The 25,701-nt window shown below is 35.5% G+C and overlaps 2 non-coding genes across 2 annotated transcripts; both read left to right on the forward strand.

The window, feature by feature from the left end:
* The first annotated feature begins 1,026 nt into the window (after positions 1–1,026).
* Positions 1,027–1,098, forward strand: TRNAW-CCA (transfer RNA tryptophan (anticodon CCA)). The gene has a single exon. It is a non-coding gene; the product is annotated as a tRNA-Trp (tRNA).
* A 6,891-nt stretch (positions 1,099–7,989) lies between these two features.
* TRNAW-CCA (transfer RNA tryptophan (anticodon CCA)) lies at positions 7,990–8,061 on the forward strand. Its single transcript has one exon. It is a non-coding gene; the product is annotated as a tRNA-Trp (tRNA).
* The last annotated feature ends 17,640 nt before the right edge of the window (positions 8,062–25,701 follow it).

Below are 25,701 nucleotides of genomic sequence, written 5' to 3' on the forward strand. Positions count from 1 at the left end.
GGCCCACAATACAAAGCTCTTTTTGTCTGTCTGTTGGAGCGTCAAAGAAAGACACAAATCACAGTAACTGATGGTTATGACGTCAAGCTATAAGAGAGAGAGAGAGAGAGAGAGAGAGAGAGAGAGAGAGAGAGAGAGAGAGAGAGAGAGAGAGCCAAACGACGGAACGAAGGAATCCCTTTCATGAGTCGGGCTCGGACGGGATTAGGAGGCATTTCCTGAAGGGACCACCGTCATCAATATTGCATTCAAAGGGCGTTCGGGGCAAGGCAAGGCGGCTGGGTAATTACATCAACCCCGAGACACTCGCTCCAGGATATTAAGGAGTACTGGGCCCTATCAGAAGCCGTTATCCTTGCAAAGTTTGTAGGATCCAATCAATTAGCTCCGACTAAGTTCACTTTGAGACGAATCCTTCGCATGATTCGAAGGCGAGGTCTGGCGTAGAATCTCATTAATCTACCAATTACGCGAAAAGGAGGCTTCTGACAGATTGTTTAGCTAGTAATTTTCTAAATAAATAATTAAAAATATCGTTATTCATAAAGTTATCAGTGCCACGAAGGCAAGAATTGTCTTAATGAACTTCACCACCTTTTATGGCAGCAAACTAGGCTTCATATCAAATTATCTAATGGAAATTTCATTCATTATTGTGCACAAATGCGAGGGTCTGTTAAATGATTATAACTATCACGCAAAATGTCCCCAGCGAGCAGACATACGCACACACACACACACACACAAACACACTGGTGAATGCAATTTTACTGGGAAGAAAATCTTAGTTCAACACGAAAGAGAAACAAAACTATCGAGACGAAATGCTCTATTCTCCTGTTATCTTTCAGAAACGCAACACTACTTTTTCATTATTGGTGGAGGAGTTTACGTGTATATATAAATACACACACATACATATATATAGTTAAGAACATTTGTTAAATATACATACACAGAGTAATTTCTGATAGGATTAGTAACTCGCGTTAATTTTTAAAAAATTATTAGTCCCTCAGACTGTATGGCCCCGTGGCGCAATGGTAGCGCGTCTGACTCCAGATCAGAAGGCTGGGTGTTCGAGTCACTCCGGGGTCATTGACGAGTATATATTTTCTAATTTGGTTTCCACGAGTGCAGTACTCACAAGAATATGAGAGCATTACTCAAGAAAACGCAAGCAATACTCACCAGATAAGAAAATATCAAGCCATGGTAAGCAGGAATATATCCCCAGTCACGAAAATGATATAGAAATCGATGAACCTTTACATTACAGACAGAAAATTACACATACGAATGCTTGAAGACAAGTCACCATATACCCAGTTCGTATCATGCTGGAACTGACAGATGAGCAACAGAGAAACAATTCTTGGAATGTAAAATTTTGGCCAGAGGCCAAGCGCTGGGACCTATGAGGAACTTCAGCACTGAAAGGGAAATTGAGAGTAAAAAGGTTTAGAATTTGAAACAGGAGGAATGTCTTGTAGCTGCACTATGAAACATTTGTTAGGAGACGGTGGAAAGTAAGATAGAAGCAATTAGAACGGAGGTACAGTAAAAGGAATGAGAGGTGTTGCAGCTAGGGGCCGAAGGGATGCTGCAAAGTACCTAAAGTAATGCCGTAATGCCTACAATGAACCGCGTGAAGTGCAATGATGGCTTTGTCCCCCAAAGGGAGAGAAACAACTCTCTATCAATTTCTCCCTCAAGCATTCCCATAAAATATATCTGACAGCAACGCTCCTCAAAGGTATTTTTCATCTGCATCCTCAGACATTAGAATCTCATATTTTTTTTCGGCGAAAAAATTCGACTTGAGAATATTTCAGGCTAATGTACTCTCAAGATTCAGCGACACGCCAAAACATGCTGCAAAACTCCACGGGAGCTGTCATAACATCCTTATAAAAGTTCAGTCCAGAAAAGTTGTTCGAAGTTACTCGTATTTTGTACGGTCAGGTGGCTCGGTCATTCGTTTAATGCCCTTGGCTGCTGTTAAATGGCCGTGCAGAAACGAATCTGGTACGGGAATCTGGGTTGTGTTTTGTAAGAAAATTGTATCCGCGTTATAGTACTCCAAGGTTTGTATATATTGTTAAAACACACAATTTAAAAGCATTCGCGACAAACTCCCAAGAATAATTCAACTGATGAAATGTTGAAGAGGTCATAACTGATTTTTTTTCTGTTTTTGGGGGTCATAATCAAGGTTAAGGTCACAGTCACTGCCCACAATGCAATCTGAAAGGACATCCCAAATATTAATTACCTAACTCTTAACATTTCAAATTACGGCTATAAAGTTATACGAAATCTATGCAATTTATAATAATGATTTCACATTTTACCAAATCTCAGCGTAAGATTAAGTATGACATGCAAAGTGACGGACAGGCAAATGGACGACCTCCCTTAATGTAAAATTAAAGATAATGATCAATCTTTGACCTACGTTTGACGTAAAAACTTCTAGCATGATAAGAGTGACAGACATTGTCGGACAAGCATTAAGGCCTAATTTTGTAACTACTGGAAATGAAATCCCTTTAACCATGTAGGAGTAGTTGATACGATAAGCTAAGCGTGTTATGCATATTTGCTGGACAGACTATCCTGTCTTGCAAAAGATAGCCTACCTTTGTACAAAGTTTGCTGGAAGCCCGTCAGTCATATAAGAGTTGCGACAGCAAGGTAAACATGACAGGAGAGGCAGACAGCTGATTCCCGTTCATACACATTTTAGTATGATGGTCCACCTTAACAGCAAGTTTGACTTGAATTCCAACTACCATGAAGGTGGAGTTGTGATGACAAAGCAGATGTGACAGTGAAACTGACATAACGTCAAATTGATAAACAGATTGACAAACTGACAGACACTCTATCTTCGCGAACATCTTTGCATTATGACCTACCTTTGTACCAAATTTGACTGGAATATCTTTAATTTTATGGGAGTTCCGATTACAATTCAACTATGACACAAACTGACTGACGTTGATAGCCAGGCAGGCGAAGGGGGAACTATAGTTTGTGGGGTTATAGTACAACTGAATAGTGAGCAGTTTAATTCTTTAATTGAAAGCTGTTGAAAATTTAAATTCAATCAATATTCAGTTAGTGAGCAAGTTTAATAAACTTTAATTGAAGTATTAGACGAAGATTTAGATTTGAACCAGAATTTTTTCATTCAATCAACTATTCAGTTATTATGTATGTATATATATGAATTTCCAATTTGTTTCCAACGGCTTTCAATTAAAAATTAAACTGTTGGCCGACTTGCAATTTATAAATAATGTATATATATATATTTAATATATATGTAGTATTAGATTTAGTTATTATACCCATTATTTGTGATGACCACACATATATATATATATTTATATATATTATATATATATATATATATATATATATATATATATATATATATATATATATATATATATATATATATATATATATATTATTTATAAATAGATATGTTTATATATATATATTTATATACACATATATATTATTTGTGATACAAACACACACACATATATATACATATGTAGTGTGTGTGTGCGTGATACATGTCATTATTTCTACTCCATACAATTTCAAATACTGATTTTAAACGTTTCCAATGCTATCATTAAACGACAATACAATCAACAACGGAAAGCTACATTCCAACAGCCTGAAGAAATGTTAAGTGTTTCCAAGTAAATTAAACTGAGGTAATTTATTACCCAAGAAAAACCTATTGGAGAACATAATCTGCATCCTACGATCACAGTCTAAACTCTAGACAGCCCTAGGCTACTTCATGTGTATATATAACACAACTTAAACATGGTAAATCTTTTGCTTCCCTCTTCCCTTTTACTCTAACATTTAATACCAAAATACCACAGCAGACTGAAGCAAAGGTCGCCACATGCAGAGGGCCGAGTGTGGAAAGGTGCAACGAGAGTGACAGGTGGGAGAAATGTCACGGAGAATTAAAATTCATTCCCAGGTGGATCATTCACAAGCTCGGTTACTTTAAAACAGCGGAATAAGATTGTTCAAGGTAAATGAATATTCTCTGGCGATGAGGAACAACTCCCTAGTTTATATCAAAATAAATTACGAAAGAAAATTTGGCAGAAACTTTCCATATGTATAAAGGGAAAGAAATATGTATGAGAGAGAGAGAGAGAGAGAGAGAGAGAGAGAGAGAGAGAGAGAGAGAGAGAGAGAGAGAGAGAGAGAGAGGAGGTGGTGGTTTTAACTATAATTTAAACGTGACGTTTTTGACGCGAACAATTCTTCTGCCGATTTAAAAACTAGTTCAAGTGATGAGTTTATGCGTACATATATGTATACATACACATATATATGTATGTATGTATGTATGTATGTGCGTGTTCATTACGTTTGTGTGCGTGCCACGGTTCGATTCCCGGGTGAGGCAATGTAATTTAGGCACATTTCATTACATCGCACTGCGTCTTTGACGACCTAAACTCTGAATTAGGTATACCTGTTGGATGTTGCCGGGAGGGGAAAAGACACGTGGCTGGTAATTACTTAATGCCTTAGGGATAACAACGTAAGGAAAAGGTGTATGGTAAACAACAGCGAAGGAAGGGAAACAATTACGAAACACATGCATAGCGCCTTGCAAGATAAAATTACTAAGCCTAATGTGGTACTACTTTCAACTACCATACGATGTTGATTTTGAATTAGTCACCCAACTTGAAAACAAAACTGCATCTTCAAGATGTTTGTTTATAAGAATAAAATAAAAATATACTTATTTTCAGCCAATTCGCCTTGGATAATGCTTAAATTATTGGACGGATATCTCCCTCAGCCAAGTCTCTTTCTTGCGTAATATATCTTGCATATATTGCAACTGTTAACGCCAACCAAATTTTAATACACCACTTCCAAACGTTTCTTTCGCTTATAATATCGCCAGAGTTCTGAAGTCACTTCAGGAGGTCATCACCTGACAAACGCACTCACAGCCATACGTTGCCAACGGATAACACGAGCTGTCTGAGACTGTCTGCACAACACCAAGTTCCGAAAACCTAACAAGGAAAGGGTTGCTTCTAAAATATCCCTACTAGTGTTTTCACGAGACCACTGGTTTTTAATCATTGTTAAACCTCGCTCTACAATCAGTGGTTCCCAACCTTTTTTTGGCCATGCCCCACCTAATCATCTCTAAAATCCTGATGCCTCCTGTGGTGATATATAATTCTTATACTGTATTCACGTGGAGGAAGCCTAAAAGACCATTAGCTTGGTTTAAACATTCACGAATTGGCCCCCTTAAAACGCCCCACGTTGGGAACCACTGCTCTACATAATAGGGAAAGTCACATGACTGTCAAGATGAAGCAATTTCACAGCTAAATTTTGAGAGAGAGAGAGAGAGAGAGAGAGAGAGAGAGAGAGAGAGAGAGAGAGAGAGAGAGAGAAAGTGTCTGGGTAACAGTCGCTTGGTAGTTAAATGGTGCATCGTCTTAACTGGCCGTTATTCAGGGAAACTTCAGTATTCATGAAATGAATATTTTTTCTTTTTAATATTGATGCACTTACGTTACACAGGTAAAGTTCGCTTCTATAATATATGTAAAAATATGACTGCCCACGCGGAACTGTCCTTAAATTTATGGGGGAAAATCGTGCAAAATCGCGCATGAAATCCATTCATTTTATTCCGATGGTTGAAAATAATGTAGCTATTTTTTTCGGCAAATTGAAAAGAGAAAAATTGTTACGGCACTTTCTTCCCTAACTTACTTCAGTAAGTTTAAATGAACTTCAACCATGCTCTCTCTCTCTCTCTCTCTCTCTCTCTCTCTCTCTCTCTCTCTCTCTCTCTCTCTCTCTCTCTATATATATATATATATATATATATATACATATATATATATATATATATATATATATGAAGTTATTTACTCTAAACTATCCCGCCATTCCTCTTGTTACAATTTTTTAAATAGCAAGAAATAGAATTGTTACCACTGTTAAAATGTGCTTTATAAATGGTGAAGGGTAAAATATTCTCTCCATTTTTATCTCTACTTGTCTAAATTAAATGTACCACCAGAGAGATAGAAAACAGAATACACACACATATATATATAAAGTAGTATGTATGGATACGAAGGACAGTCCGCTCATACCTGACCTATTTATTAAAGACGAGCTGACAGTTCTTCTTATCCATACATCCTACTATGAGATTGTTGGCTTAGCCATCTCTGAAATTAGAATTATATATATATATATATATATATATATATATATATATATATATATATATATATATATATATTCTTCCAATCCATACATTCTATAATGACATTGTTGGCTTAGCTATCTCTGACATTAGAATATATATATATATATATATATATATATATATATATATATATATATATATATATATATATATATATTCTTCATATCAATATCTAATACATCCTAATATGTGTATGTATATATGTATATATATATATATATATATATATATATATATATATATATATATATATATATATATATATATATATATATATATATATAGAGAGAGAGAGAGAGAGAGAGAGAGAGAGAGAGAGAGAGAGAGAGAGAGAGAGAGAGTGATAGCACTCTAGATTTAAGCAGGTATTTTGAGATAAGGTTACTAGTCCCAACCCTTGCTTTCCTCTAGCTATAATGTACCACACTTAGCCATCTAATCAATTATAATATGGCATGCCGACAATGCCAAGGAACCACAAAATATGCGACCATACAGGAACGAGACAAGAATGAAGCTGGTATTTTAAGGCCATGCTTTCCATCTCTGATTTACGAGCTCAAGGGGTCACTGGCTGCTCTTTTACCTTTCTTTAAGAGAAATTTCTTTCATCTCGGAGGAGATCACCTAAATAATTACTGCTGGACTGAAGAGATCAGATCTAATTATTTTTAAAAAGAAACTCTAGGAAAAGCATAATCTACCTTTTGCAGTCCAAACCGCAGATATTCAGAGTTCCCGAAAATAAAAGGCTTTTTCCTTATTCTACGTCACTTAAGATTTACTGAATGTCAGCAGGCAGCGGCCTCCATTTCTTATAAACTTCCAAACGAGAGAATCTGTAAGTAGTTAAGAAATGCCAGGAGTCTGACGCTAAAACAAAAGGGCAAGACAATTTTATAACCAAAGCTTCTGCCACTAATAGACACGGCCTCAGCGACGGATGGAGGTTCAGTGACGCAAATCAGACGGTCGTATCTGATACACTTATTCGGACGCACTGTGAATAGCATTCAAGGTTTCGTGGAAACGGGCGAAATCCAAAATAAGCTTTACCGTCACACCAACATTAAATATCATGAAGGATGAAACTGCAGTTGGTGCTGCGTTAAAGGATAACATTCACAGACGACGTACAAAATTAGATATTTTATGTTGCAGTGAACCGGAGAGAGATAACAGGATAGCTCGCTCAAAATTTTATCGCTGAACGTCAGAAGTGAGATTCTCCTTTTAGTTAACCATCAACTGAGGATCATTTTTGCATGTGTTAAGCTTAGAGCGCTCAAGGACACCATTTCTAAATCCAGTGTTATGATTCGTCATTTCATCTCAACTACTCTTTTCAACATGCAAAAAATATTTATGGATATTTAAACACGATTACTTCGTTTCATTTCCTGCTTTGGGGATTTAGTATTAAGCATTCTGTTTTATTATGATAATAGCATAAGCAAACTGTAGTATCATAATGGCTTATAATTATGATATTTCTAATTTAATGCTTAGTGTACTGACTTGCATACGCAAACGCATGAATATACCTTCACCGTCAAAATAACTCACGCGACCTTGGCCCCCACCGTTCTAAGAGCGAGCGCATTCGGTAAGATTATCAGCTATTCATGGGATTCTTGACACAGATAATGAGATGCATGCAATTGCCTCGAGAAAGCAGCGGCCCCGTGGCGCAATGGTAGCGCGTCTGACTCCAGATCAGAAGGCTGGGTGTTCGAGTCACTCCGGGGTCAAGACAAATGGAAATTTTCAAAATTATTCCGAAGTACCTTTTGACCCGAGCGGATAAAACTTGAAATTTAGGCTATAAAGCCAAGTGCTGGGGTACTTTCATACATCCAGCGGTTAAGACACAGTGGAAAGAGGGAGATAGGATGGTTGGAGATAAAGATGAAGAATTGAATGTAGAAATAAGAGAAAACAAGAGAAGTTGGACAGCAAGCTGCAAGAAATGAAGGAGGAATGGCGGTAAAGGCTAAAAAGTGGGTTGATCTAGGAGCCGAAAGGACGCTGCATATATACTTCAGAAATGTCTACAGTGCACCACATGAGGAGCAATGAAGGTACTACCCCCTTGCGTGGCCTCTGACGCAAGGAAAAACCTAACATCGTCAAAATTATTTACATCGTGTTACCTTGTAAAATCCGAAGTACAAATAACTGTATTTCGACAATGTTCTTCCACTGCATATTACCTAAAAACAACTGTGACATAATAAGGCAGCCAAAATAATAAACAGTAAAAATCAGAAACTTGGTTTTATCCCAAGTTTTGATCCTCCACTGTTGCAAAATTACTGATACAATTTTCACAAAAAAGGTTAATTACACTCAGTAATTAATACTCTAAGACAAACCATACACGGAGAAGCACTCATCGACTAAGAATGGGTTTAGAAAAGGAAAAAATATTTACAAGTTAGATGTTTCATTTAATTTAGAGAAGATAAAAGGTTTTTGATGTTATTCACTTTAGAAGTCGCAGTGACGCTAGCTGATAAAAATTAAGTAAATATTAACAATTCAGTGTAAAAGGACATATACTTTTGATACCAACCTTTCTCACAACAACTTTGCCACGTAACAAGTTTCAACGTCTTAGTCGATTTCGCCCTCATAAAATCGAAAGTTCGATCCACGGGTTGAACATGCAGTGACTGCAGGACAAGTACATGCGTGCCCACCACACGCGCGTGCAGTCAAACACACACACACACACACACAATATATATATATATATATATATATATATATATATATATATATATATATATATATATCTATCTAATCTATCTGTTTTTCTATATATATATATATATATATATATATATATATATATATCTAATATATATATATATATATATATATATATATATATATATATATATATATATAAAATATATATATGTTATCTTTTCATATAAAAAGAGTTTTCATGAAAAAAAAAGCTCGTGGATTAATGATAAACATCAGCACTATCTACAGAACACCTCAGTGATAACCTCCAAAAAAAAAAAACTTACGAAAAACAAAAATCCTTATCAGTTAATGATGTCTCTAAGTTCTGATAACAAGATAGCTATCTTCAGAAAAGATGCGAAAACAGGGAGTTCGTGAGACTTTCTCTTTCATTTCTGCATTTGTCAAGCAAACGCATTTTAAATCTCCGTTTCCTGACACTTTTCTCGCGATGGAGAAACATGGTTTGAGAGCTTATGAAACTTCACTGGGAGAAATAAGTGAGCATATTTGAAATGTGTTTTCATAAATTTCAGAGCAAAGACCTGAAACCCCCGAGGATGCAACGACGTAAAATTGAGGCTGAAATGAAAAGCTGTGTGAGATAAAATGTAAATTGATGGAGTGAATGAATTCTAGACCTGGAGACAAATAAAGATTCAGAGAAGAAGAGAAAATAGTTACCTCAGTGAAGAATGTTATCTTGTGACTGCTTATATTTTTGTTACCGGAATTGCACAGATAGTTATCATTAGTTATTTATGAAAACTTTGCCAAACGTGGGTCTCGTGACTATCTACAAATGACTGGATTTTGGGAGAAATCCGGATATCTGCATAAAGGATATTTTAGGAAGGGGTTGGATATTGCTTAGCCCTGGCAGATGTTTGCTGTCTTCGAACGCTTTAGTACTTGTTTATAATATTTCACTCTAATATACTAAAAAAATAGAAGAGTGAAGGCAGTATTTGTTGCTTTGGAAAACCGGTTAGCTCTCAAGAACCTCAAGAAATATCTAGGAAGAGTTGTGAACCCCTTGTGAGAGGATGTTTTTGCAAAGTGGCGAACATTGCAAACATTTTAACTTTTCAAAGCGTGTGAGTTCTTCAAGCTTTCCAATGGATGAAACTTGGTCTTGAAGCAGGTAAAATCAAGTACAGCTGGGTTTGACCGGAACTTGGATGGGGGACCAACAATGGATGACAAATTCCACTTCCTTTGACCAATTGTTGGGGCGGAGGGGATATGGACATGGAACCCATAATCTTGTACCCAACTTATTGCTAGAGAACTTGCAACTGGAAGTAAGTGTCTGATGTGATGAACATTGTCACAGTGAGCCCAGAGCAGACCCAACAAACGGTTAACAGTGTAGGATAAACTGAGCAATTCCATTATTCTGCATGATAATAACAAATTTTAAACAAGCAACTACCATATGCAGTTACGGTCGTCAGTACACAGGCACGTCAAAGAGAATACTGATTTACCCGTCGCGATATATATACATGTCTGAGCTATAATTTGTTTTCTTTATATGATTAAACACGGAATGATAGGGCCCCAGAATGTACATCCGATTCTCTCTCTCTCTCTCTGTAAATATGCACACACACACACACACACACACACACACACACACACACATATATATATATATATATATATATATATATATATATATATATATATATATGTGTATATATATATATATATATATATATATATATATATATATATATATATATATATATATATAGAGAGAGATAGATATATATATATATATATATATATAAAGAAAGAGAAAGTATTAAAAAAATTATTTTCAAACCAAACTTATTAAAAAATGAAAAACAAATGGAAGAGCTGAAACCTTGCATTATAAACACGCGGACTTCTCATGCAAACTCCAGCAAATAAACCTATTTATGGAGGTGTACAGAAACCATACAAGTGAAAAAATCCACAAACGCTCAAGAGGAAACGGCAGACAAAGTCTGTAAAAACTTAAAATGACGAAAAGATCAACAGAAACCACAGAAGTGTGAAAAATCTATGAATGCCCAAGAGGAATCTACTAACAAAGTCAGGAAAAAAAACTTTAATTGACGTAAAGCTTAACCATTCACATAAAAAAGGACAAATGAATGGCTGATCTATAACGGTATGTGGGAGAGAATTCTGAAAAAAAAAGAAGGGAAAATAGGTGAAGAGGTGAAAAAATGGAAATAAATGAAAAAAAGGGGGTGGGAGAATGTGAAGACTAGAGTTTTGCCAACACAGTCGAATAAAAGAAGTGTCAAGGGAGACAGAAGTTACAAAGTATGAAGGGATTGTCGGCTCAAAGCCCGCTTTATGAAAGTGGAGGGCGGTGCTTTATTTGCATGGAAGGTGAGGAGGAGGAGGAGGAGGAGACGAGGAGGAGGAGGAGTAGTAGTAGTAGGAGGAGGAGGAGAGTTGAAAAAAAAAGAGAGAAAGAGATAGGAACCTGCTGAAAAAAAGGGACTTCCTGTCAACCAGATTTAGACTCAGAAGGGCTGGCACCCCGTGAGAAATGAAGAGACGCGAAGGAAGGTGTGAAAGAGGTTGACAGAGGTGACAGGAGAATGGGCGTAAGGCGGGCGTGTATCATCATAAGTTTTGACGTGGGGGAGGAGAGGAAACCCGACGAGAAATGTCTGGGTTTCGGAGAGGTGAAGGGCGAGAGCTTTACGGAGGAGGTTCAATTTCCTACAGGGCAGGTAGGTATTAGCGTTGTGTTTTCCTCGAGCGAAAAGATAGACTTTGAGGAACCGAGGATATTGCTTCGGGTGGCGTCTCCTGAACGTGAATGCGACACTTAACAGAATATATGAAGTATAGGAGAAGGCTGACGATACATAATAGTCTTTCTTGGTAAAAAAAACAAGTCATCAAAGGGGAATAAGGCAAAATAGAAATATATATATATATATATATAATATATATATATATATATATATATATATATATATATATATATATATATATATATATATATATGTATATATGTATATATCTAGAGTTATCAATTAACCTTTTTAAAATTTAACAAGACAAGTCTAAAGTAATAGAAAACCTTTAAAATCATTCAAAAAGGCTTTCTCAAAAAGCAATCAGGACAAGCCTTTACAGTAATTTAAATTCTTATAGATCTTTCAGATCAATGGTTTTCTCAAAGGAAAATTATACTTCGGAATACGAAAAATAAAAAAATCCCGCCACGAAAAGACAGCTAAGAAGAGCAAATGGAAAAAATAAAAAAAACCTGGAATCTTTGCAACTGTCGACGAAGCTTAGGAGAGAGCAAGAGGTCATTTTCGACACAGCATTCATATGCAAAGTTTCATCCAGAAAGAACAGCCTCTCCACTAACTTCCTTCTCCGTTTGTAGTGTGTGTGTGTGTGTGTGTGTTGGGGGATGTGGGGGGGGGTTAGATACACACTGACAGGTCAACAATCCTTTGCCACCACTGGAAAAAATCGTTTCATTGGCGAGAGGATCCTCAGTGAGAAAGAGAAAGAGAATATCTTATGAATGGTTTCACTCCTTGGTGTGAGGATTACCTACTCGAGGCCCCCCGCCTTTTGTTCTCTCTCTCTCTCTCTCTCTCTCTCTCTCTCTCTCTCTCTCTCTCTCTCTCTCTATCTCTCTCTCATCCTAGCTGCAACCCCGCAAAACAAGAGTAACATTTGGGTACCTAATACTCTGCTTGAGTCAACAAAGGCATTCTGGAATGTAGGGACGCGTCCATACCGTCCTTCATCGTCCGGAAGGGAACTGAACGTTGGTCATTCAGTTTGTGAACTCAACCCACTACCACTACACTATGAAGACAGAATACACACACAAAAACACACACACACACACATATATATATATGTGTGTGTACATATGTATGTATAATATATATATATATATATATATATATATATATATATTATATTATATATACATATTATATATATATATATATATATATATATATATATATATATATATATATATATATATATATATATATATATATATATATATATGATACATACATACGTATATGTACTGAGAGAGAGAGAGAGAGAGAGAGAGAGAGAGAGAGAGAGAGAGAGAGAGAGAGAGAGAGAGAGAGAGAGAGTATAAAACCAAACTCAATATCAGGGCCAAACCATTTCCACAGCAACTGAGAAAATAGAAGTATAAACACAAAAAAAAAAAAACTCTCAGCAGGAACACCTTACGTTAAGTATAATTTACACGAACTAATTTTATCATTTATCAATATCATCCAAACTAAAACCAAACGGAATACGAACAGGAAAAAGTAAAAAAACTCAGCCTTCGCACACGCGATAGTGATATACCACGAAATATACGAGTGAATAGTTCCCCCTTCCCCCAACCCCTCGCCCCCCCCAAGGCCATGGCACAGTGCCAACTCTTCTTCGTGGTCCTCAGGTAAACAAAAACTACGCTTCGAATAACCCCGACCGAAATGTGCTGACATGAGGAAAAATGAATTGGAGGACTGGGCCATTATATTAGCATAAGATTCGAATAAAACACACCTGTATTACTTCAGGAATTCTGAATTTTTTCTTTTCTCCGAAAGGAAATCCACCTCTCTTGAAATGCAAGCGGCGCTGACCCGTAAAGGTCTAGTTGGGGGAGAATGACCTTATCCATTTACGCAAACTGACGCTCTGAAAAGGACAGAGCGATACTCCAAAGTCACTTTCAATAAAATTCAACTTTTTTTTTTTTTTGCTTTGCTTTTTTGTTATTTCTTATTCTGAAGGGAATAAAGAATATCACACGTCACTTCGCTGAGAATAACAAAGTAATAATTAAGAAACTGCTACATTTGATTGTCCAACATAATTACGCTCTCGCAATTGACTTTCTATTAGCAATCAAAATTGGTGAACTACAGATAACAATCACTGGCAAAATTTATTCCAGGTAATACGGAATCAAAGGTTTTTATGAAACATTATAAACTGGAAGATAACGTTAATCAGCAGTTATGAAAAAAATTATGTTCACTATTAATTGCGAAAGTATCCACACGATAAAAAGCTCGAATTACGTTGTAAACTTTCCAATCTGTTCTTCGGAAGGAATCAGACGAGAAAATATGGCAGCCATGATGGAAAACGGGGTCTTAGAGATTTTATAATTCAGTGTATTCTCCCCTTTGTCCTGAAATGAGAGGTTCGAGCTCACGAACCAAATATAAGGGATATTAAAGCAAAAATGTAAATGGGACCACTTTTAAAATATTCCTATTGCTGTAACGTAGGGTTTTCCGAAAGCGTTTCGTAAAAATCCTTCCAAAATTATTCGCGAACTAATGTCCAAATTATATGTGTAATTATTCTGGTAACATACACAGTAGCGTGAGAGCTAAATCTCACGCTGATGTTTGAATATATGAATACGTGAAAAGCTACGTAAAGCATAAATGAATATATAAATAAAATGGTGAGCAACTGAATTATATGGGGATATATTTTGTGGCTTGACTACAAAACTACCTAAAGCTTGTAGTCTACCCTAATCTACGGTAACCTAACTCTCGGGCCCCATTCCCGAGCTTTCCAGAAATAAACGCTGTACTAACCCCGCAAAAGGAATAAGAACTGTTGAAATGTGGAAACCATAAAAAGTTAAGATGCAAGCACCAATAACAATAACTAAACCGGAAGTAAAAAGACAGATCATTCTACAATATCCTGAATTTAATGAAGAATGAATAACGGATCATTCTATTTCTCTAAAGTTCAAGAAGTGTTATAATAAAAAGTGAAGTCAACTCTACACTGCAAGAGAAGCCGATGACTCAAAACACCATTACTCGTGTCCATCAGCAAAGTAAACCAAGAAATGTTTACACTGAGAAAATTATTGCAGTTAAAACCGACAATTTGAACCGAAAGCCAAAAAAAAAAAAAAAAAAAAAAAAACTACGGATATGATATTCAAGAAATTTTCACTTTCGCTCCATTAAAGACACGTCTTCGCTACAAGATTGTTAACACCACATCCGCGACACCTAGATGTGTTTGTGGTTAATGGATAAATGAAGTTTAATGCTTCATAAGTCATTTTAATACTACGGAACACCAAGATTCATCATCTCCTAAAACCTTTTGTTATACAATGCTCATCATCCCTTACAACCGATCACATTAAATATTCGTTATTATCTAAAAATTTTGATATCAAAGACTCAGTATTCTTTGAAGCCTGTAATATTACTTATTAACTATTATCTCAAGCTTCTATGTACATCAGAGAGAGAGAGAGAGAGAGAGAGAGAGAGAGAAGAGAGAGAGAGAGAGAGAGAGAGAGAAAATTAAACTATAAGTTGGAGAATCTGGAAAGAGACATAAAATAATATGAATGAGAAGGGTAAGAAGAGAGGGAGAGAGAAGTTAAACAATAAGTTGGAAAATCTGAAACATAAACTATGAGATATATATACATATACTTTATATATATATATATATATATATATATATATATATATATATATATATATATATATATATATATATATATATATATATATATATATATATATATATATATATATATATATATATATATATATATATATATATATATATATATATATATATATATAAGTTAAGTATACCTTAGTTTAACCAGACCACTAAGCTGATTAACAGCTCTCCTAGGGCTGGCCCGAAGGATTAGATTTGTTTTACGTGGCTAAGAACCAATTGGTTACCTAGCAACGGGACCTACAGCTTATTGTGGAATCCGAACCACATTATACCGAGAAATGAATTTCTATCACCAGAAATAAATTCCTCTAATTCTTCATTGGCCGGTCGGAGACTCGAACTCGGGCCCAGCAGAGTGCTAGCCGAGAACTATACCGACTCGTCCAACGAAGAACTTATACACGCACACACTAACACACACACACACACACACACACACACACACACACACATATATATATATATATATATATATATATATATATATATATATATATATATATATATATATATATATATATATAACTGAGAAGCAATAACATTTTTAGAGGTGACTGTTGAAATCCCTGTCGCAACAAGATGTTCAATGATGATATATTTTTCCTTTTCGAATTTACATGCAATCGCAATCAAATGAGAATCAGCGAGGGACGTCGGGACACTGATTAAAATGTGATGAGCTTCCGATTCAGTGCCAATAAAAAAACGCAATCAAAGAAGTGAATCGCATTTCGAAATCTATAAACAATTCGATTTCATTCAAGGGACACAATAATTATTAATGGGAATGGCATTCAAAATATTCCTTTGTCAAAAGATTAGTTCCAAATTAATACTACTACTAATACTACTATTACTACTACTACTACTACTACTACTACTACTTATGATGATGATGAATTGTGTTTGAAGAAACACTATAACGTTCCTAGTATGCTTGTATAACATCTATAAGTACCTATGCAGTACAGCTGTTAGTATTCACGAACTCTATACAGAAGTGTACATATCTCTACGGAAGCAAGGATATTTTCATTTTTATTACTATAGATTAGTTTCGAGGAACAAGAAGAACGGCTAAATAACTTTCCTATAGATATTCCATAGAAAATATTATACTTCAAATGCGATAAAAGAACGAACGGAACGGGAACAAATGGCAAAATGTGAACTCACTCACACACACACACACAAACACATAAACGCACATAAAATTAATTACGAATAGCAGCAACTAATACACTGGGCATTGCAAAATAGATAAATAACGATGTTAAAAACAAATAAAAGCAAGGAATATTTCGGCAAAGCAAACTTTAATTCAATTCTGTGCAGAGTCATGGCACAGAGGCTATGTCATTCCCAAGTTCTTTATAAAATTGGTTGTACGGTCAACGTTCAAACTTAAGACAGCTAAATTTTGCTACAGGAGGCGGCTCAGGAGCCACAGAAAATGGTAGAGATACTTCAGTTAATTAGGAAATAAATAATAAAAAAAAATGGTAAGCGCTTCTAGCTACACAAGAAACAACAACAACAACAACAACAACGAAAACAGCAACAACAACAACAACAACAACAACAACAACAATAATAATAATAAAACAAATGAATCAACAAACACACTATATACAAACGGGTCTAATCAAATCTTAAACAATAATGAATAAACAAACAATGTATACACGGTCTGATTGAGTCTTCTTCATCATCATCTTCTTCATCATCAATTTTTATAAATCTCAAAACAAACAGAAAGTAAGTAAAATCACTAATGTATTTCGACAACCCTACTAAGGACAACTCCCATTTGTTTTCCGGGACTTTTTAACTGAAGTAGTTTATGTCACCGATGCAGCGCAGATAAGAACAGCATGCCAGATATATAAACAGTTCTGCCCTGTAATGCATTTGACACTTACACCGTTGTAACTCTGCATAGTCCATTTAACTTCGACTTTTCTTCTGCCAGAATGGTGGGACTTAAGAGACTAAAATATGGAACCCCATATTTTAACCAGGGGACAGACATTTTAGCTGGGATGGCAACGTTGGTTCAACTGTCTCCGTTGTGACCTAAGGATGCAGGTCATGTTTTTTTTTTTTTTTACAAAGAAATGAATGAGAAACAACATAATACGAAAAATAATTAACTTTCTGATACGAATCAAAAATTATATTAAACTGTTATATATATAAATATACTGAATACATTATCATCCAACAATATTATTTCGTCAATATTATATATTTATCCTTAGAGTACAATATTAATGTTTTAGTTTTTTCAACAATCCATTAGCCTAATGAAAACAATAATTTCTCACGAGAAATAAATATATGAATCGAAAAATTAACTTAAAACGTCCAATAAATCAATACATTAAATACTGTACCGTCCAACAATGTTAATTCGGTAAAATGAAAAAATGTATGCATAGGAGTACAATATTAAGGTTTTGGTTTTTCTAACAATCAAGTAACGTAATAAACACATGATAAATGTCCAATTTCTCATGCGAAATAATTATCATATTAATATCTGCAAATTACTTTTATAATGCAAATTTGGGTGATCTGCCTTGCATGTCCTTAGAAGTTTTGTAAAATATCTACTGATATTTCTATATCAATACAAAGAATATTAGATGAAAAAAAAGCTTTCCAATTAACTCGCGCTTCTTTATTAATAAAACTTCTGTGCCTTTAAGAAAGCTAATAAGATCAAAATTATCAGTACTAAAATAAACTTTGTAATAATTTAAAATTTATATGTTGATAGACCGGCTTGGGTCCTGGGCCTTTAAGCTTTTCCCAAATCCGGACAAAATAAATTCTATCCAAAAGCTGATCACTAAACCTGCACACTGAGTTCAAGTTGTCCTCTCTCTCTCTCTCTCTCTCTCTCTCTCTCTCTCTCTCTCTCAAATAAGCAGCTAAATATAAAATATTCAGAAGCTAGTTCTAGTTTTATTAACCCTTTGTATGCTGATAGAGAGATGACTGAACAGTCTTGAACGAACCTGGAGGGATAATCTTAGAAAAATAAACACAATGATCACTATCAATTTCAAGATTAAAAATGATGAATCAGGGGTGAAAACCACGCGCGGAAAACTTCCAGACCACTAGTCTGTTGTATAATTTAAAAAGCTTACTGATAAACTTGCCGTAACCCTGTGCTTCGGCAGTTGCTCCCTGGACAGATCATGTGGAACGTATAACCTCTAATCTTGGAATTATATAAAGCACGCCATAATTTAGATGCATTATCTTACAAACGCTTATACGCCATATATACTTTATCAGTGGTGATTAATATACATTATAAGGAATTCCCATTCTCCCTTTGTGTTTCCTTAATGAGCATCCTGTCGTTTTTAAAGACATTGAGGGCATTTTGAAGACATTTTGGGAGTCACGCCCACTCGGTCTCTCCACAAAGACCGCAAACAAGGAAACAAAAAACAAAAATGTTTTTACAGAGCGACACAGGAGAGCAGACACGGCACCTCTTGTCACTCGGGGACGCTGGCGAGAGAGAAAGGGGTCTCTACTGAAAAAGAAAAAGAAAAAAAACGTGAATGGGGAAAAAAGAGTGGAAATGGCTAAAAGCTATACAAAAGTGGCACGGCGGATCTATATGGCAATTTATAGAATGCATCTGTGAGAAAGAAACGACGATAAAGTTCCCATGAACGGCCAATTTGTTTAGGTGAGTGGCAAAACTTTTACAGTCTTCCCTAACAGAGGAGAGAAACAGTTACTGGAAGTGCAGGGGGCTTATACTGAAGTTGATAGAAATACACGGATGCGAAATTTTAAATAATACAAATGAAAAAGTTTTATATTAATGTTTACATTCATAATAAAAGCTGATTGCGCAAAATAAAAATGAGAAAGTTTTCATATTCTTATACAATGCACATAGAAGACAATACCAGAGAAAAGATTTGGGGGAAGGGATTGGTGTGGTTTTCGCAAATACTAAACTAGAAAATAATTGGCAAGCGCATGCACAAGAACGACTTACATTCACTAAAGAAAAGGACATGAGAAACACGTTTTTAACGCATATATATATATATATATATATATATATATATATATATATATATATATATATATATATATATATATATATATATATATATATATATATATATATATTATATATATATGTATATATATGTATATGTATATGTATATATATATGTATATGTATATATATGTATATATGTATGTATATATATATATATATATATATATATATATATAAATATATATATTTTTATATATATGTATGTCTGTGTGTGTGTGTGTGTGGGTGGGTGTGTGTGTGTGGTGTGGTGGGTGGGTGGGTTTGGTGTTTGTGTACGTAAATGGCTAAAAAAGAAAAAAAACTGGGCATTTCTGTATGTATAAATATCCTTATAAACTTTGGCTCAAGAACGACACCAAAACCATTAACCAAACTATGAATAATGTACGGTACGAGTTTTACCTTGGTTATAACAGTTTGCTGATTACCAACAAACAATAGATGCGAGGAAATTCTAAAGTTTCCTGATTACATATAGAAAGAATAAATAAGATAGATATGAAATATCACAATTTACTGGATACCATCGAAAAAAATCATGAAAGTTAGAAAATAACTCCACATTTTGCTGACTTGAAAGAAAACCGCTGATCAGTTGGAAAAGAAATTCCTTCATCATACTACATGCCATCCATATTGCATGGAATGACTCGGTGTATTTCCAAAACGAACATCGAAAAACGAAAGAAACTGCGGGAGATCAATCAAGTTCATTCAGGGGGACCCTTACCTAACCACCCCCCCCCCAAACCCGGGTGGGGGGGGTGTTCATATCAAGGATCATCACCGGGAGGAGAGAGAGAGAGAGAGAGAGAGAGAGAGAGAGAGAGAGAGAGACAGACAGACAGAGAGAGAGAGAGAGAGAGAGCTGCCCTCACACTTACTGCCACCCCGGAGTGCAACATATCATCCCTAATATTACATACAGAGACGGGATGAATATATCCATTTCTTGTTTGACAGAGACGGATATCAATTGACGGGGCGAAGGCAGTGCAAATGACACGAGATTTAATTGTAGAATCAAAGCTCAGTTGTATTAACGGCAGGGGATTATCACAAATCCGAATATAATGTTGTTGTGCATAAATTAAAGCTGATTCATCTCGCCTGTTTAGAAAGATCTCGAAATGAATGCACGATTCATGTATATTTATTTATTTTCATTTTATTTTTACCTTTTACTTTCCACATATAAGTATTTATTTCTTCTTTGTAATCTTGATTTACAGATTAATGTCCTCTTTGGTTCTTCCATGCAAATATTCGCCCATTTTTAGTATTTATATAAATTAAAAGTGATTAAACAACTCCTTAGGTAGGCTCCGAGAGAAGGAGAGATGACGTCACACTGTCACTTCCCTCTAAAACTGAGGTAACTCGACGTTGTCTTCAACTCTTGAAATAAGATGCTGATAACTCAATCATATCAACAAAATCACCGTTGAAGATTACACAAAAGTTCCAATAACTTAACGCGGTCAGCAGTCTGAAAAAAAAAAAAGATTACGCGACACTATTAATAAGAACTGGAACAGAAAGAACTGACTACACGCCGTCAATACATTCATAAACAAAGAGAAACTGCTCAGCGTAATCAATAGGATCGAGACAAAGAGAGATGATTCGACACCGTCAATATGTCCTAAAACAGGAGAGACGACTCAAAGGCGCTCCCTGGTGTGAAGTTAACGAACGTTAGGAAATACACCAGCGCTAAGTGAAATGTTTTTGCTGAACTGGACTGAATTTAGAATTAAGGCCAAAGGCCAAGCACTGGGACCTATGAGGTCATTCAGCGCTGAAACGGAAACTGACAGTAAAAGGTTTTAAAGGTTTGACAGGAGGAAAACCTCGCAGTTGCACTATGAATGAATTGTTAGGAAAGGGTGGAAAGGAAGATGGAAGAAAGGTAATATGAAAGGAGGTACAATTAAAAGAACGAAAGGGGCTGCAGCTAGGGGCCCTAAAGCACGCTGCAAAGAACCTTAAGTAATGCCTACAGTGCACCGCATGAGGTACACTGACGGCACTACACCCCTACGGGAGAAGTTTTTTGCTGCTTTACGACTTTGCGATGGAAAAGGGTGTTTCTCTCTTCATCAGGGGGAGAATTCAAAGGAAAATGAATAAATAACCTTCCTTGTTGGAAGAAAATCAAGGGGAAAATGTGGTCACAGATAAAGAAACGTTGAATGGTGACAATATTATAGAAACATATGTGATGCATTTGCAGAATATAACAGAGGTTGAAATGTTTATATGATTGATAAACTTTACTAATTAGATTATAACTGATTTTTTTTATTATTATGAGTGATAGCAATGCGCTATATTGTGTGTGTGTGTGTGTGTCAGAGAGAGAGAGAGAGAGAGAGAGAGAGAGAGAGAGAGAGAGAGAGAGAGAGAGAGAGAGAGAGAGAGAGAGAGGCATTCAAATAATTCTTTGTGTCTTTAAGATTTGCAAAAAGATAACCCCTTCATCAACTTCCGCAGCCATCACTTCCTTTTTTCAAGATAAATCAACCCACTGCATTGTGAACATATCTCGCAAACTCTGGCACCCAACTGATCGAGATAATAATAATAATAATAATAATAATAATAATAATAATAATAATAATAATAATAACGCTCCTGTTTCATCGCCCTTTGTCACCTCTCTCATGTCTCCGTTTCTGTTCGTTCTCCGGAATACCGTCTGCCGTAAATATATCATATTTAGCTGTCCTGCAACAACAGAGCATCGGCAGACGAGGATGAAGAGGAAGGAGAGATTTCTCAGTTGGTTTGTTATAATAATAATAATATAATATCAATACTAATAATAGATGGAATACATAGATTATTACGCCAGTAAATAATAAATCGTTTCAACTGTGAGAGACATTACCTTGAAGTATGAATGACACTCTGTTGTCGTATAAGTCTTGATGATGATAATAATAATAGCGATAATGATTATAATTATAATAATGATTAATCCATGTATATGTTAGATTATTTTTGCATACGAATATTCACGGTATCGTGAGTTTTTGATGATAATAATGACAATATCGCTGAACCGAAGTAGCTGTTAGAGGGTTTTTAATAATAATAATAATAATAATAATAATAATAATAATAATAATAATAAATAGGCGGGGGGTGGTGTACACTTGACAGGTCGGTTAGTGAAGGTTGGTCACGGACTGAAGAAGAAATCGGTCCCGGAGGCGTTACGATCCTCTAGGCTCAATCGATGAGAAACGGCCCAATCTGTGGGAAACGAAAGATATTAATGGAATAAACATTATTTACAATTACCTTCCATGTTTTCTTTTCCAGTAATTTCAATAAGAGTAAAATAAAATTATTTTCTTTCCAGTAGTTTCAATAAGAGTAAAATAAAATGATAAAGTTATTATTATTATTAATAACTTCTGATATTTATATGAATAATACAGTGAAAAAAAAAATTCCACAATAATTTTATCTTAAGGATTCATAAAAATCTGTACAGGGAACTCGCTAAACCTTGCACATCTCTCATTATCAATAAGAGATGGTAAGGAGAGTTTTAGTCGATAGTTCTCATTATAGATTTTCATGTATCCAGAGAGTAAAAATATTTATTTACTCAAAACTCTATTTATCATCATTCAACAGGATATAGCATTAACCAATCAGAGAAATGCTATACGTTAAAGTCACATGGCCTTGCAAATTGGAACCAAAACTTATTGGACCAAAAGGGGCAGTAGCATAATCGTGCAATAATAATTATCATAACATCAATACAAATTTCGGACCATACCTAACAACCCTGTAAACAGCAATCACAACCATTACAACCCTTTGCAACAACGAGAACCCGATTACACCAAGAACGAATATTATTTCCAGATCTCTTGTCTACATCCGGACGCGCTAATCCCCTTGGCTCAGAGCCATTTGTCACATCAATCCCTCTCTACCTCCCCGTTATTTATTTCATCCTTTCTTATTTATCTCCCGCTCTCTAATCAAACTTAAAACATCAAACGATCTGCGGCCCTTCCCTCTTCCCCCTTCCTCATTCTCCTGACTTGGAGTAGCAGAGACAGAGAGCTTGAATCGAGCTGAGCGGTGGACTCCGGGGCGATGGATATTTCAGTCTTGTTATTATTTGGCGTCGATATCGCTCGAGACGAATCGCCGGATTTCCAAAGGCGAACGTCGAGGAACGGAAAGAAGATCGCCGGCGATCAATCAACGTGAATTTTCCAGGGGTCAAAAGAGGTCTGGAGGCTGGGGAAAAAAAAGGGGGTGAGGAAATGATCCCCTCTCTCCTCTCCCCTTTTCACAGAACAAAGAGGGAGAAGAAGGGAAATACTGGATTAACGTTGCTGGGCTGCAGAGAGAAATATGAGATCTGAGGTAAAGGCGAATGATCAAAGATCTGGACTGGGATGTCAAGGTTACGAATATGAGTTTTCCAGATGTGTTCCAGTCTTGAGTATTTGTCGGAGAGAAAACCAATTTCTGTTTTTTTTTTTCTTAAATGGTAAAATACAATATTTCACTAAAGTCCACGCTGTTCCATCTTCGTCTAGAAAGTCAATAACAATAAAGAGATATATTTATCATTTTCTTCCATTTGTTTATCACTTTGTTGCGATCAATCAACCACTGCCCGGCTTTGTGTGTCAGGCACATAGTTTCTATCAGTAAAATATTACATACATACATACACAAACACACACACACACACAAACACACATATATATGTGTGTTTACATATATTATTCAATTTACTCGCTCATGGATGAAAAAGTGACGAAAAAATAGTTTTCACTTTTGCTTGTAGAAAGAAGGAACGATTTTCTACTGGGTTTACCTTTAATAAATTTCTCGTCGCTCCAAAATAAAAGAACTCCTGAATGAATTAAATTTTCAAACGTCTCTATGAAGTAAAAATGCAATAGACATGATGTAAACCCACTTCCAAAGACAAAATCTCAAAGTGGATGTTTTATCAATTATATTCAAACAGAGAAGTAATGTCATTCACAGCATAGTCACTGAAAGCCTTTCACTGTTTGGAAAGGTAATTAAATCTGTTATCCATCCCATATGAATTTGCTCCGTAGGGGGTTGTGCCGCCAGTGCACCTCACGCGTTGCACTGTAGGCATTACTTGAGGTTCTTTGCAGCGTTCCCTCGGCCCCTAGCTGCAACCTCTTTCGTTCCTTTTCCTGTACCTCCGTTCATATTCTCTTTTTCCCATCTTACTTTCCACCCTCTTCTGACAATTGATTCATAGTGCAACTGCCAGTTTTTCCTCGTTACACCTTTCAAACCTTCTTGTTGTCAATTTCCGTTTCAGCACCGAATGACCTCATAGGTCCCAGTGCTTGGCCTCTGGCCTAAATTCTATATTCAATCAATCAACTATTTAAATTTGCTTTCCTTGGCAAATGGTTCTTATAGCTTTTGCAGGAAGAGATACAGTGGATACTATTGTCTTGTATCCCAAGAGAGAGAGAGAGAGAGAGAGAGAGAGAGAGAGAGAGAGAGAGAGAGAGAGAGAGAGAGTTTTTTCATTTTTTCACCCGTCGTTACTAAATTAAGTTCATGACATAGATCACTGCTTTCTGAGTAAATAAATAAAATGATAAACGGTCTACTACCTTCAAAGTTTTTCTACAGATCTGTTATTTAGTTCAAACATATGAAATATAACCGATATTAAGCAATCTTGTTATCAAACTGCGTCCATTATTGATATCTTTATCGTTTTCTTAATCGTCGTATATGCTTTTTCAACTCACACTGAGGCAAATTTATGTGTTTGTGTGTGTGTGTGTGTGTGTGTGTGTGTGTATATATATATATATATATATATATATATATATATATATATATATATATATATATATATATATATATATATATATATATATATACGGAAGAAAAATAGGAATGACCAAGATATAACAAAAGATAATTACAACCTATC

This window comes from Macrobrachium rosenbergii, chromosome 41 (genome assembly GCF_040412425.1).
Source record: "Macrobrachium rosenbergii isolate ZJJX-2024 chromosome 41, ASM4041242v1, whole genome shotgun sequence".
Classification (NCBI taxonomy): Eukaryota; Metazoa; Arthropoda; class Malacostraca; order Decapoda; family Palaemonidae; genus Macrobrachium; species Macrobrachium rosenbergii.